Source organism: Pezoporus flaviventris, unplaced genomic scaffold (genome assembly GCF_033815535.1).
Source record: "Pezoporus flaviventris isolate CSIRO_AGI_PZ_B2104156 unplaced genomic scaffold, CSIRO_AGI_Pfla_v1 ptg000001l, whole genome shotgun sequence".
NCBI lineage: Eukaryota > Metazoa > Chordata > Aves > Psittaciformes > Psittacidae > Pezoporus > Pezoporus flaviventris.
In genome coordinates this window covers 17500987-17513518 of record NW_026892549.1, presented here as the reverse complement: position 1 = coordinate 17513518, position 12532 = coordinate 17500987, and the positions used below count along the sequence as shown (strand labels likewise).

Here is a 12532-nt window from a genome sequence, read left to right as displayed (position 1 = left end):
AGCAGTTTCTTCTACACAGCAGAGCAGAGTCCTAGACTTCTCTTTCTTCAGCCCTCACAAGCAGAAAGCCTGCTGCGGGGTCAGACGTGAGACCTCTTTTTCTTCCAAATGCACAGATGCTTGTAGATGATAAAACAATGGTTTGTACTCAGAAGCAGGAGCTGAAGGAATAGCCTCAGGACATAGTTTTGTTAATTGGTAAAGACATCAGCTCTGTTAAATTTCTGTCCCCACTTAGAAACTGGCTTGTATGAGCTGACCCAGTGGGGGCTGTTGGGGGGTTAGCGTACCTGCCCCGTGGCAGGGCATGTACCCACTGTGGTTGTGTGGGGCTGGCATGGGCTGGGAGCTGGTTACAAGCACTGGGATGAGTGTGTCCACCATAAACAGCAGCTGCAGGCAGTGCTGGCAGCAAGAAGCCACAGACCAGCAGAAGAGCCAGGGCTTGTGGAACAGGGTGAACGCTGTTGGCTGTAATACTGGTGGTAAAAGGGAATTTTGATTTTGAACAAGAAAACTGTCTCCTGCAGTATGTGCAAAAAATAAAAGAATTAGAGGTATTATTTTTTTAAACTAACAGGTTTCAAGAAATGAATACCTGACTTCTTTGTGAATTTCCAGTCTTAACAGGAACAATCTGCAAGATCCTGAATAAGGGCTGTATTTAACCCAATCCTGAAAAATCAAAGGATTTCCATTATATTCTCAGCTAAATTGTTAGTATTTTTTGTGGTGCTCTGTACTATGTGTTGCCTAAAAAGGGTATGTCTGCACAGGTTTCTGTTGTTTATGCATCATTCAGTGTGACAGGGAGAGAAGTGCTGGGGACGGTGGCTCAGGAGCTAGTGACGGAAATGTAGAGGGAGGGCTGGCTGGAAGCATTTGCTGCAGGGCTGGATCTTGCTGTGCCCCAGGACAGGTGTGAGATGTGTAGGGGAGCATGAAGGTCCTAGGGCTGCCAGGTCTCTCCATGGTCCCTCTCCAACCTTTAAAGCTCACCAGTGGTCCAGCTGCTGTCCTGTCCTATACAACAAGAAACTACTGCAAGGTTTTGTCATTAGCTGTCTGCTTCTCTGTGCCTCTTTGTATTGGAGTTAGCTGCTCCAGTCCTACATAAACTGTGGCGAATGCCATCGCCAGCAAGTTCTCAGCTTGCTCCATCCCCTCTGCAGCCAGCAGCAGCCCCTTCCTGGCCAGCCCTCCTCATGGCCCTGCATTCACTGATCATCTGCTGAGAGCATCCACAGAGGCTCATACAAAATGCAAATGGATGGAATGCTGCCTGGTTTGCTAAGATGGAGCAGGGAAGCAGCTCTCCCTCACTCAGGACACCAGCTGGCAGGAGAGCAAACATGGGCTCCATGGTGCTCTCTGACTCTTGCTCCTCTCTGCTTGCTCCTTTCTTTCCCAGCATGTTCCTCCTCTCCAGGCTCTGAATCCAGATAGTGCCTGTTGTTTGATTGTTTTTTCTCCTTTTTTTGTCTACTTTTTTTTTTTTTGTCCATGGGTATTTTCATCCTTTTGTCCTTCCCTCTCAGGGCTTGTGAGTGCATGTTACAGATGCCGGTGCCTGTGGGTGCAGGCAGGAGGGAGAACTGAGTGGAGATTTCAACCACAACAAGGCACATGACACAGGGCTGAAGCAGAGTTCATAAAGCCACTGTGCTTGTCAAGCCCAATCACAGCTCAAGAACAGGAGAAAAAATTTCTCCTTAGGTGGTGTTCGGCTGACTGTGCCCCAGCCCTGTCTCTTACAAGCTGTGAGCTCCTGCCACCATGCCCTGCACTGATGGGGTGCCTGTGGCTACTTCAGGGCTGGAGCAGGGGGACATGGCAGCATGGCTGGGCTTGGTGGTAGCTGCTGCATTGCTCTGTGTGCTAAATTTGTAGCATCTGAGTTTTCTCTTTGCATGGCTGCTCAGACAGTTTCCTACAGCCCTGGGGGATTAGGGGCTTTCAAGTAATGATGAAGCTACACCAGCTCCATTATATTAAAATAAGGTGTCCAGACCTTACCTTATCCAACTTTATTGAGATGGAATGCACATAAAGGGAATAAATGCTGCTTTCAGAGGAGATGTCCTGGTCCTGCCAGTGCTGGCTCTGTATTTCAGTGCTTTGTGGACACACGTGCAGGAGCATTGCAAAGCCATCCCTGCCTTTCTTCCCTATTTCCTGCACCCAGTCCCAATCAAGCAGACTTGAAATGTGTATTTTTGAGGGTTTCAGATGGTTCCTTTCCTTTTCCCTGTATTTATCATCATTTCTCTCTTTTTACACATCTCCTTTCTCATGCTTGGCCATGTGCCCCATGGCCTTTCCCCTTCTCCACAAAGGCTGGAGCAGTGTTTGTCCTGCACTGCTCCCCAACCTGCTGTCCCACTCTACAGGCTTGGGAGTCCAAGGCCCCAAGGCCTGTGACAGCACTGGACAGGCAGAGACCATGCAGCTGGAGACAGGTGGGAGAAGCTTGAGAGGGGTTAAAAATCATAATATGAAAATCAAACTGGTTTCTTGCAGCCTTCAGGACATACCCTTGCTGTTCTCTGCAACTCTGAGGACCAGAGACCTACCTTAATGCAAGTAAGTGATCTTGCAGCTCCACAGCTTCACCACAGTTCTTAAGGTTTTAAATCACCAAACAGGGCAAGGATTCTGCTGAAATCTCACAGCCCTCAAAGGCAGAGATTTAACAAGCCACAGGCTAAGCCTGGAGGCCAGAGGGAGGCAGGAATGGGGCCATAAGTGTTCTCACAGATATGTGAGCTGAATTTGGAAAATGCATGCAAAGGGATGCTGTGGTGGACCTGTGTGCCACAGCATGCCCTTGGAGAAGGGCTGTGTGGAAACTGGGCTGTTCGCAGTGCTGCCAGAGAAGAGGCTTAGGAAGGGCATTCCTGTGCCAGGACCTGACTGCCGGGATGGCAAGTCATGACAGTGCCCAGTGGCTCTGGGTGGGTAGGGTGGCACGGTACTGAGGTCACAGGGTGCTGGAGGACAGCCCTGCTCCTTTCTTACCCTGTGAACAAGGCTCAGAAAGACTTTCATTAGTGTGGCCCTTCTGCATAAACCCAAATTACCTGCAGATGGAATGAAATGGGACAGATGACCCCCAAGATCCCTTCCTTATCCAACCCTAGTATCTCTGAAGGCTGCAGATCTGAGGCACTGTTATGCCTCATTTGCACACTAAGACAAGGGATTTCTGCACTTTGCTGTGGGAGGTGTGGGACTGAAGGGCAAGTAGCTTTAGTCATTCAAGAACTGCGGTAATTCTCTGGAAATACAGTTTTGGCATGTTCCATTTAATTTTTTTAAGTGTTTGTGCCAAGCACTTGCTGGATGCAGATGAAAATTGTGCAATAAAGCATGTAAATATCCCGGAAGAGTCACAGGTTATCTTAAAACTGTTCCAGACTGGCTAAGCATTTATTAATGAGCAGTCACGTTAAGTCCCTGTTACATGATGTTCATCTGATCTTCAGGTCCATTCATCACCCTGAAAGTCATCCATAAAATTGACCTTCCAAGTTTTTTCTTTTCTAGTCTAACATATGAAAACCTCTATATTCTTCTGTTCTTATACCAAACAGAGAAGATTGGAAGTGCTTGAAACAGTCTGTTTTTATAAAATTGAGCATTTTAAACAGATGAGGTACTAGAAATTCATTAGAAAACTAAATAAATGACACATGAAGCCAGGGCAGAAACAAGTGGGTTAATAATTTGACCTCTACAGCTCAGAAAAAAAGAAGTTCATATATTTTCATAGTCATAAAGCTGAGAGCTCTGTGACTTTGACTCTTTCTCAGCCTGCATAGAATGTGCCAGGATGGGTAGAACAGAGGCTTTAGAATAAAACAAAAAATAAGCCAGAAGAAGAGTCTTGTGAACAAGTCAGTATGTGACTGGGTTTGTTTTTTTTTTTCTGCATGCCCAGAGGTACCAGTGGCTATCAGATGGTTAGATTCTCCTATTCTAGGTGTAAACAAGATGGTGGGCAGGGGTGGCTCTGGTCCAGCCTGGACAGTCCCCAGGATGCAGGCCAGGGGACCTGTGGGTGTGAGGGTCTCTGCTCCCCTCATGGGCACCCATCCTACTGCCAAAGCTAAGAACAGAAGCATGGCATTATACAAACTGCGCAGCCAGCCTGCATCCCTCCAGTCCTGGCTGACTGGCATGTGGGGGAGCTGTGACACAGCATCCGGTTACTGGGCTGCAGAATTAAATGCAGCTATAGCAACGATTGGTAATGATGGCTATAAGGGCCCCTGCACAACACTGCTGGGAGAGACCAGGCAGCATGGGACAGGCAATCCTTTCAACCAGGAGGCCTTTCCCGTGAGCCCATCCAGTTAGCAGCTGCAGGAGAGACAAGGTTTGAATTTCTGTCTCCAAGGACAGCACAGGGAGGTTTTTGCAGTGATTTCTCTGTCAGAGACATGACAGAGTTCCATACCTTGGCACTGGGTGTGAGTTTATCATCAGAGGACCTGTGTGTTGGAACACCTTGCTGACTTTGGCAGATGTTGACCTTGCAGCACAGCTACTAGAGGAAACAGCCATCAGATGGCTGGGTTGGAAGGGACCCAAGGAGGTTGCCTGGGCCAGCCCCATCCGAATCTAGGCTGTTGTGGTGAGGTCAGACCCCATATGCAGTCTTGGACAAACTAAACCATGTATGCATATTTCTATATTCAGATATTTCAGCAATTCAGTTTGCCATCATTCCAGCTGTTGTGCAAATATGCATGCTTGTTAAATATGCATAAGCCATCACTGAAACTCAGTACCTCCATAGGCTGTCATGTGCCAGAAAAAAGTTTTAGATGTAGAAGGAGCACTGTTGTGATTTTGTTCATGCTATAGTCAAATCTACTTGCAGCATAAGAATTCTGTTTCCTGTTGTTTGGGAACATGAAAATTTACTTTACAGCAGTGTTTAGCACTGAGTGGCATGATTTTGAAATGGGACATTTAAGAGTAGCTACATTTCATGACGCAGGAATTTAGATAAATTATCTCTCAGACCCACAACCAGCCCTCACTTACATGGGTTTAAATCTGAACCAGTTCAGCTTGCAGTTCCAATGCAGTAACACCCTGCCTATGTTCATGAGGTCTGAAATTAACCTTTCACAGCTCTGTGTGCTGAAACAATGAATCAAAGTAATGCCAGTCCTGTAAAGCCAGGGGCGTGATCAAAGCGTTGCAAAGAGCTCACTTACAGCAATGCTTGCCCCCTGCCTAAACCTGAACTCAGGCTCCCATTTGCAATCCCAGAAAGCACAGAAGCTGACCCCCAATCCACAGGTAAGTTGTGAAAAAACAGAACCAAAGAGTCAGTGCAGTGGACAGAACAGTGGACAGTGCAGTGGACAGAACACACCTGTGTGTTCAGCACGACTGAAACCAGGCTGTTTTACTTGCAATACCCCACAGCAGCATGCAGCAGACATTGCCATCAGAGTTAATGGTTAACCTCCAAAAAAAACTGGCATTGATAACTATTCAAAGCCAAGGTATTTTGAGTTGACCCATGGGAAAACAGGAGCTGGTGATATCAAGCTGGCCTGGGTGAGGTGCAGTGAGTGTGTGCAGGCTGCAGCCGGCAGTGGTCACGTTTAGAATGGAAAAAGGCTCTCAATAGCATCATGTTGGCTGGGACTGTTGGCAGTTTTCACACAGACCATTTTCCCATTGTAAAATGCCAATCTGTCAAAAGCAAACGCATTTCAGTGAAGAGAGTCCATTTTGATGAATTTCCACATCAGCAAAATACCTAACAAAAAAAATGATTCATTAATGTCATCCCAAGCTGACATTTTCAGAGCATGATGTCTAGACTGCCATATAGGAACTTCATTACTTTGAAATATATTTCCTTTTATATTAGAAAAGGCCATTTTAAAAAAGTTGTAATTGTAGCACAGTGCTTTGCTACACTAAAAAGCCTACCCCTCCCCAGCCCAGCTCTGATTTTCGGAGAAATACTGAACCTTTAACTTCCACTCAGTGCTGGGACAGAAATTAACCAGCATTGCTGGCAAGAATGGCATTTTGTATCCCACAACGGGAGTAATGAGTCTAACAACAGTTCTGCATTGCAGCGCACCAAGGCTCTGTGCAGCAAGTCTGCAAGGTCAGAGGGTCTGTGCTTCCTCAGGGCTGTGCGTGCCTGAGGTTCTGGGTGCCTGGGGCTATGGATGATTTGGTTTTGGGTGCCCGGGGCTGTGCCCTGATGTTATGGGCCCACCGGGCCAAAAATAATTCACCTTTATGTTGCCAATCTAAGTCCATCTGAGCCACTTCAATCTTAGCCGCTTTATCCACTTGTTGGTTGTTCTGGTGTTCCTCAGTGGCCCGACTCTTGGGTACATGAGCATCTACATGGCATACCTTCACCACCAGGTTCTGCACCCGGGCAGCAATATCTTTCCACAGTGCAGCAGCCCAGATGGGTTTACCTCTGCGTTGCCAGTTGCTCTGCTTCCACTGCTTCAACCACCTCTACAGGGCATTTGCCACCATCCATGAGTCAGTATAGAGATAAAGTACTGGCCACTTTTCTCGTTCAGCAATGTCCAGGGCCAGCTGGATGGCTTTCACCTCGGCAAACTGACTCGATTCACCCTCTCCGTCAGCAGTTTCTGCAACTTGTCGTCCAGGACTCCATACAGCTGCCTTCCATCTCCGATGCTTTCCCACAATGCTGCAAGACCCATCAGTAAAGAAGGCATACTGCTTTTCACTTTCTGACAGTTCATGATATGGTGGGGCCTCTTCAGCGCGCATCACCTCCTCCTCTGGTGACATTCCGAAATCTTTGCCCTCTGGCCAGTCCATGATGACTTCTAGAATGCCTGGACGACTGGGATTTCCTATTCGGGTTTATTGTGTAATTAGTGCAGCCCATTTACTCCATGTAGCATCAGTTGCATGATGTGTAGAGGAGACCCTGCCTTTGAACATCAGGCCCAGCACGGGCAACCGGGGTGCCGGGAGGAGCTGTGCTTCAGTGCCAATCACTTCCGAAGCAGCTCGAACCCCTTCATAGGCTGCCAGTATCTCTTTCTCAGTTGGGGTATAGCTGGCCTCAGATCCTTTGTATCCCCGACTCCACAAGCCAAGGGGTCGACCTCGAGTCTCCCCTGGAGCTTTCTGCCAGAGGCTCCAGGTAGGACCGTTCTCCCCAGCTGCAGTGTACAGTACGTTTTTTACATCTGGCCCGGTCCGGACAGGTCCAAGGGCTACTGCATGAACTATCTCACGTTTAATTTGCTCAAAGGCTTGTTGTTGCTCAGGGCCCCATTTAAAATCATTCTTCTTCCGGGTCACATGATAGAGGGGGCTTACAATTGAACTGTTAAGTTGGGATGTGCATTCTGCATAACCCCACTGCACTGCATCAGCTACCAAGAAGGAGAAAAATGACGGCTACTGCTGAAGCCAGGACGCCTGACTGCGCTGCACCCTGGCCCAGAGCACTGTGTGCTTTCCCCCATGCTGCCCAGGGTGTCTTTGCTGATGGATGGGTCCAAGCTGGTGCTGAGACTGGCTCCAGGGATGCACTCCTGGTGGCCAGTCCCAGCCTTCAGTGATGTGTTTGTTGCATTTCAAGAGGAGTCTACAGAATGAGAAGCATCTGTCTATAAATTCTTGGCAAAACCATCTAATCCAGGATCCTTAGTTTCTTACAGAAAACATGACAGAGGTGCTATTTTTGTAATTCCTTCATAACTCTCCTGTTCTATGAAGACCAGACAGATCCTGCAGAAAATTAACTCCCTGAGTTTATCAGCCCTGGGACCAGCTCTGGGATGGACCCAGGGATGACTGTGGGCACATTGGGCTGTGAGACTCAAGACATCCCACTTTAATAGGCACTGATCACCTTGCCCAGTGCAGCCCAGGCATCTCAGCCAGGAAATAATGGTGTTACCATTCTGCTACTTGGTCGAAGAGCCTATTTCTAGCTACACTGCCCTTCTAATATGTAACAATATTTTGCATTTTCTTTGTGTGGCAAGGTCAGGATCAGAAGCAAAAGCCTGCAGTGGAAGGCAAGCCTCTTCAGCACCTTGCATTTTGATGCAAAAGCATGTCATCAGCAGAGCTGGTGCACTGTGTATGAGGAAGTATTCTAAATACCTTAATTGTCATTTAAAATTATAGGCATAAAACATTAAGCTCCATCAGATGAAGTGCAGGGCAGACCTGCCAGGAGTACATAAACCTCATTTGCAGCAGGACTTGAGGCTGGGCAGGGTCCACTTGGGCTCCTGGGACCCTCCTTGTGCCTTGGGAGGATCTTAGTGAATATCTGCCTGTCCCAAGCCTGGGCTCGTGTGAGCAGCTTTTGTCAGGTTCATCTGTTGTGCTCACTCCTCACTGCTGAATACTGGTGTTGATCACAGCAAAATTTACTTCTGTTTCTGGTTATCACTGCGTAGGAAAAAAATGTTAGTTAATGAGTGAATTAATGACGAATTATGCATCCTATTTGCTAGGAGTTAATTTTCAGAGCATATTTTCACATGCTTTTTAGCTTCTCCGGAGCAAGGCTAGAAGGGAAGGAGACAGGTGCCACCTTGTGTGGAAATGCTTCTCATGCAATAGGCAAGCAGAATTTCTTTCCTTTTTTTTTTTTTTATTGGCCACATCTCTGACAAGCTCTTCACTTACAACTGAAATGCAGCCAGCCCTTTATTAAACCATGCCAGCTGTTTAAAAATGCATAGTGGCACAGAACACTTTCACTGGCTGTCTCTGGATGGACTAGACCCATTCATTTCTTCTCAAGGCTTGCAGCATTGCATACTCAGTTAAAGCAAGCTGAAAACCGAATGACAAGAGACAAGTGAGATCAGGACATCCACAGGGTTAACCGAAGCAGTCCCATTTTTCATCAATTTCTGCTGTAAGTGACATCAGCCCCATCACGAGCAGTGCTTTCTGCACCGACTAGCTGTAGGTGTCTCAGCAGAGTCATTTTCTGTGAAGAGTGGCTTGTTCAGCGATGCAGTGATGAGCCCGATCTGCCCCGTGGCAGGTAACCTCCACGCTGTGCGCTGCACTGTGGAGGGGGAGGCTGCTCTTGGTATTGCGCACTCTGGCCAGGCCAGCTGGCTGCACCACACACGGAGAACGCACACTTCTGCATGTGTCTGGGGTCTCCGGGCACGTGGGGACGTTCAGCGCCGTCCATCGGAGGCGCTCTGGGGTATCGCACTGCTCTGCAGCCAGCAAACTCTGTCGGGCTACGCAGCAGGCACCCTTATCGCTGCTGCCAAAGACAGCAGCGTTTGACTGAAGGCAGGAAAATAAATAAAAGCAAATCAATGGATGTGCTGAAGAGTGTCATCAGAACAAATGTCCTGTAGCCAATCTGCTAAAAGCCACCTGAGGAAACGTACCTAATGTAAAAGTGAGGAAAACAGAGCCATTCAGTTGATTCTTGAGCTGGAGCAGGAGCAGGCTGTCCTTCCTGACGTGGTGCAGCTGATAATGAAGCAAACTGATGGGACAAATCATTAAGGGGTAGAAGTGGACAGCACTGGCACTTCTGCCTTTCACAGCACTTCTGGGACGGAAGAGCAGTGTGGATGAGCCAGAGGGAGGACGATGGGTCCCTCTCACCAGCCTGTACATCCAGGCTTTGGCAGAGCTGAAACTGGAGCACTGTGCTCCATCTTCTCTCCCTGCTGTTCATCTGTTTTGGTTATTAATTACGTGTCCTACTACTGCCGTTTGGCTTACTCAAATGGCCTTGGGGCACCTCTGTGCTACAGTGCCTTTGCACTAAAACAGGCACTGCGGCTCTGAAAGCCTCACCTTGTTTGTGCTGCAGACACTGTACAAACTCCTTCTGTAAAACCAAATGCAGTTTCCAGTAATTATTTATGTGCTAGCCAGCAGACCTGGCAGGCTGGGCAGGCGTGCTGATGAGACATTAGTCTTCACACAAGCTGGTGGTGCATCTCTGTATCTGCAACAAACCCACTGACAAATATTTACATTCCTGCACTCACCTCCAGCTCTAGCAGTAATTATTTTATCAAGATGATAAAAATAGCAGTCTTCAAGACAGCACTAGCAGTTGACCAGAGCTGTGTATCCCAGGCCTCTATGAAAAATTAAGGCACCTTCTCCCACACAGGAAATGTCTACTGCCAAGGAAATGTGGGGCTGCTGGCGTGAGGATGCTGCTGCGCAAGGTCAGACCCCAAGCAGCTTTTCCAGGCACCGTAATGGCTTTCCCCTGCAGCTCAGCATATCCTTACACTGCACAGAGAATCCTTGTCCCTCATCCTGACCCCCACCATTGACCTGATCAGCCCCACCAAACTTGGTGGCAACACCTTGGTGGCAGAGCAATCACTTTGCAAACTGCAGGCATTTGGGCTAGACCCCAGCTGAGCACGTGGGGACAACATGGGCAGCTCAGGTGTGAGCTGTAGGCTGGACTTAGAGGGCATCTGTGAACCTGGGGGTTGCAGCTGTATTTGCCTACAAAATACCAGCTCAGGGTGTTGACCACTACAAAGGAGCATTACTCAGTTTTACCTTTACTACATAAGGTACAGCACAGCAATAGGCTTTTAAATGGAAATGCTTCAGAACTAATTTCAGTAACTTTATGTTTTCTTTTTTGAGAAAATACGCTCATTTTCTTCTGCCTTCATTAGAACAGATTTTTTAATTAAATGGCACTAAAGCTAAATAAGCAGCCCCCATCCAGAAGAGCACTTCCCTTTTACTCCCTTTCTCCTGGGTTGTGTTACTAGTCCCAGTCACGGTCACTCGGTACTCCAGGACTTGTCATCCCAGTGCAGCCAAGTAAAATCACAGCTTATGCTTTCTTCCTGCTGTGTTTCCAGTTTTTGTACCTGTGTACTGGGCCTGAGAAGGCCACAGGTGACACAGGCAAGGAACAAAACTCAATGTAGTGCAATGCTGCTGGTACACTGGGCCTGCACGTGGACATCTGCTGGGCTCTGCAGTGGAAACCCAGTGAAAATCCAGAGCAGTAGAGAAGCCCTGCCCTGCAGCTGGTCTGTAAACATGCCTTTAGGTCCGTTTCATTGCTTTGGGCAGTAACTCATGTTTTTAAATGCCAGCACTGTTAAGTCTGAATCTTTGTAGAATGGTGGCTCTGGTGTCTTTTTCATGGAGGAGACAAGTCAAAGAACTCAAAACTAAGGCAGACTGGTGAAAGCTGCTCGTCCCTCCCTTTGTTTTCCTAGTAAAGGAGATGCATGCTGGCTGTGCCCCTGAGTTTAAGGCACTCCTCACTGTTGCCCTTCTGCCTGGTGAGCGCTGCGCCTGGTATGACTGCAGGCTCGTTTCGCATCCCAGGTAATGAGACAACCTCAATTTAATTAAGTATGCCAGGGCAGACAGACTACCAATTGATCCATAGAGGAGCCTGATTTCAGCCTCACAACTTCAGGTCAAGTTATGTATGAGCTGTTAACTCCTCTAATTCCCAAATATCCAACTACACAGGATTATAATGTGGCAGGAGACTCGTGTGTGCATGTAGTGTATTTTCTGTGTAGTTGTTCTTTGTTTTCATATATGTATCTCTCACTTTCCTAAATTATGAAAGCCCTTCCTTTATTTGGTCAGCAGTTGTGATTCTGTTGTTCACATGAGTCTAGGATTATCAGCAAATCTATAAAGTTTCCTTACTGCTTTGCAAAAATAAGCCTCAAACAAATAAATCATGTTAAGGCTAGTAAAGTAAAGCATCGTTTTTACAGCTATGACCTGGATTTATTTCTTACTGCATGCTTGCACTCCTGTCTGCTGAAAGCAGCTGCCATGGGGAGGGGATGTTATACAACTGTTTGTAACTGCTTCCCATTCCCTACACCCAGCTCACCCAAGCACTCTTTGGAGCTGAGCTATGGTAGTGGCACTTTGCTATGAACCACAGTATATTTCAGCTGTGTTTTACCATGCATGTGACAACTGCGCTCTGCAGAAAGGACCCTGCAGATTAGCATCCAGCTGGGTTGTTTTGAACTTGTCCAAGAGAGAAGGACATTAGTCAGGCTGCAGCTTCATCCATGCCAGTCACGGAAGAAATGAAGAAATCTGGGACCTTGCAAAGTACTTTATTTAAAATATAATGGTATCTCACAGCACATGCTGCCCTTAACTGTGTTAGGCTGTCACCCTCTGATATATTGCTGGGTTATTTCTGTCACGTCCAATATTAACAGACATTCTCCCTCTTTCCCTTTCCAGCTGTTCAGAAGCATCACAGCCGAGCAGACTTGGTTTCCTTGTCCAGAGTCAGAGGATGAATTACACATCTTCCCTTCACCAGCTACCTAATCAGCTGTTGGAGAGGAAAATAAAAATGGTGCCTGGCTTTATGAGAATTGATTTATGAGAACTACCTTCATGCTGAGGCTGCCACCCTTTTTACTTCAGAGGAGCTGCTAAGGACCTATCATCTGCTGCTCTGATCTCATGCCCTGTGCTTTGGAAGCATTTGAATCACTTTCTCTGCTTGGCAGAT

General features: G+C 47.4%; 1 long non-coding RNA gene across 1 annotated transcript; it reads left to right on the top strand.

The window, feature by feature from the left end:
• The first annotated feature begins 1503 nt into the window (after nt 1-1503).
• Nucleotides 1504-12386, top strand: LOC133261984 (uncharacterized). The gene is made up of 2 exons (XR_009741261.1): nt 1504-2459; nt 12256-12386. It is a non-coding gene; the product is annotated as an uncharacterized LOC133261984 (long non-coding RNA).
• The last annotated feature ends 146 nt before the right edge of the window (nt 12387-12532 follow it).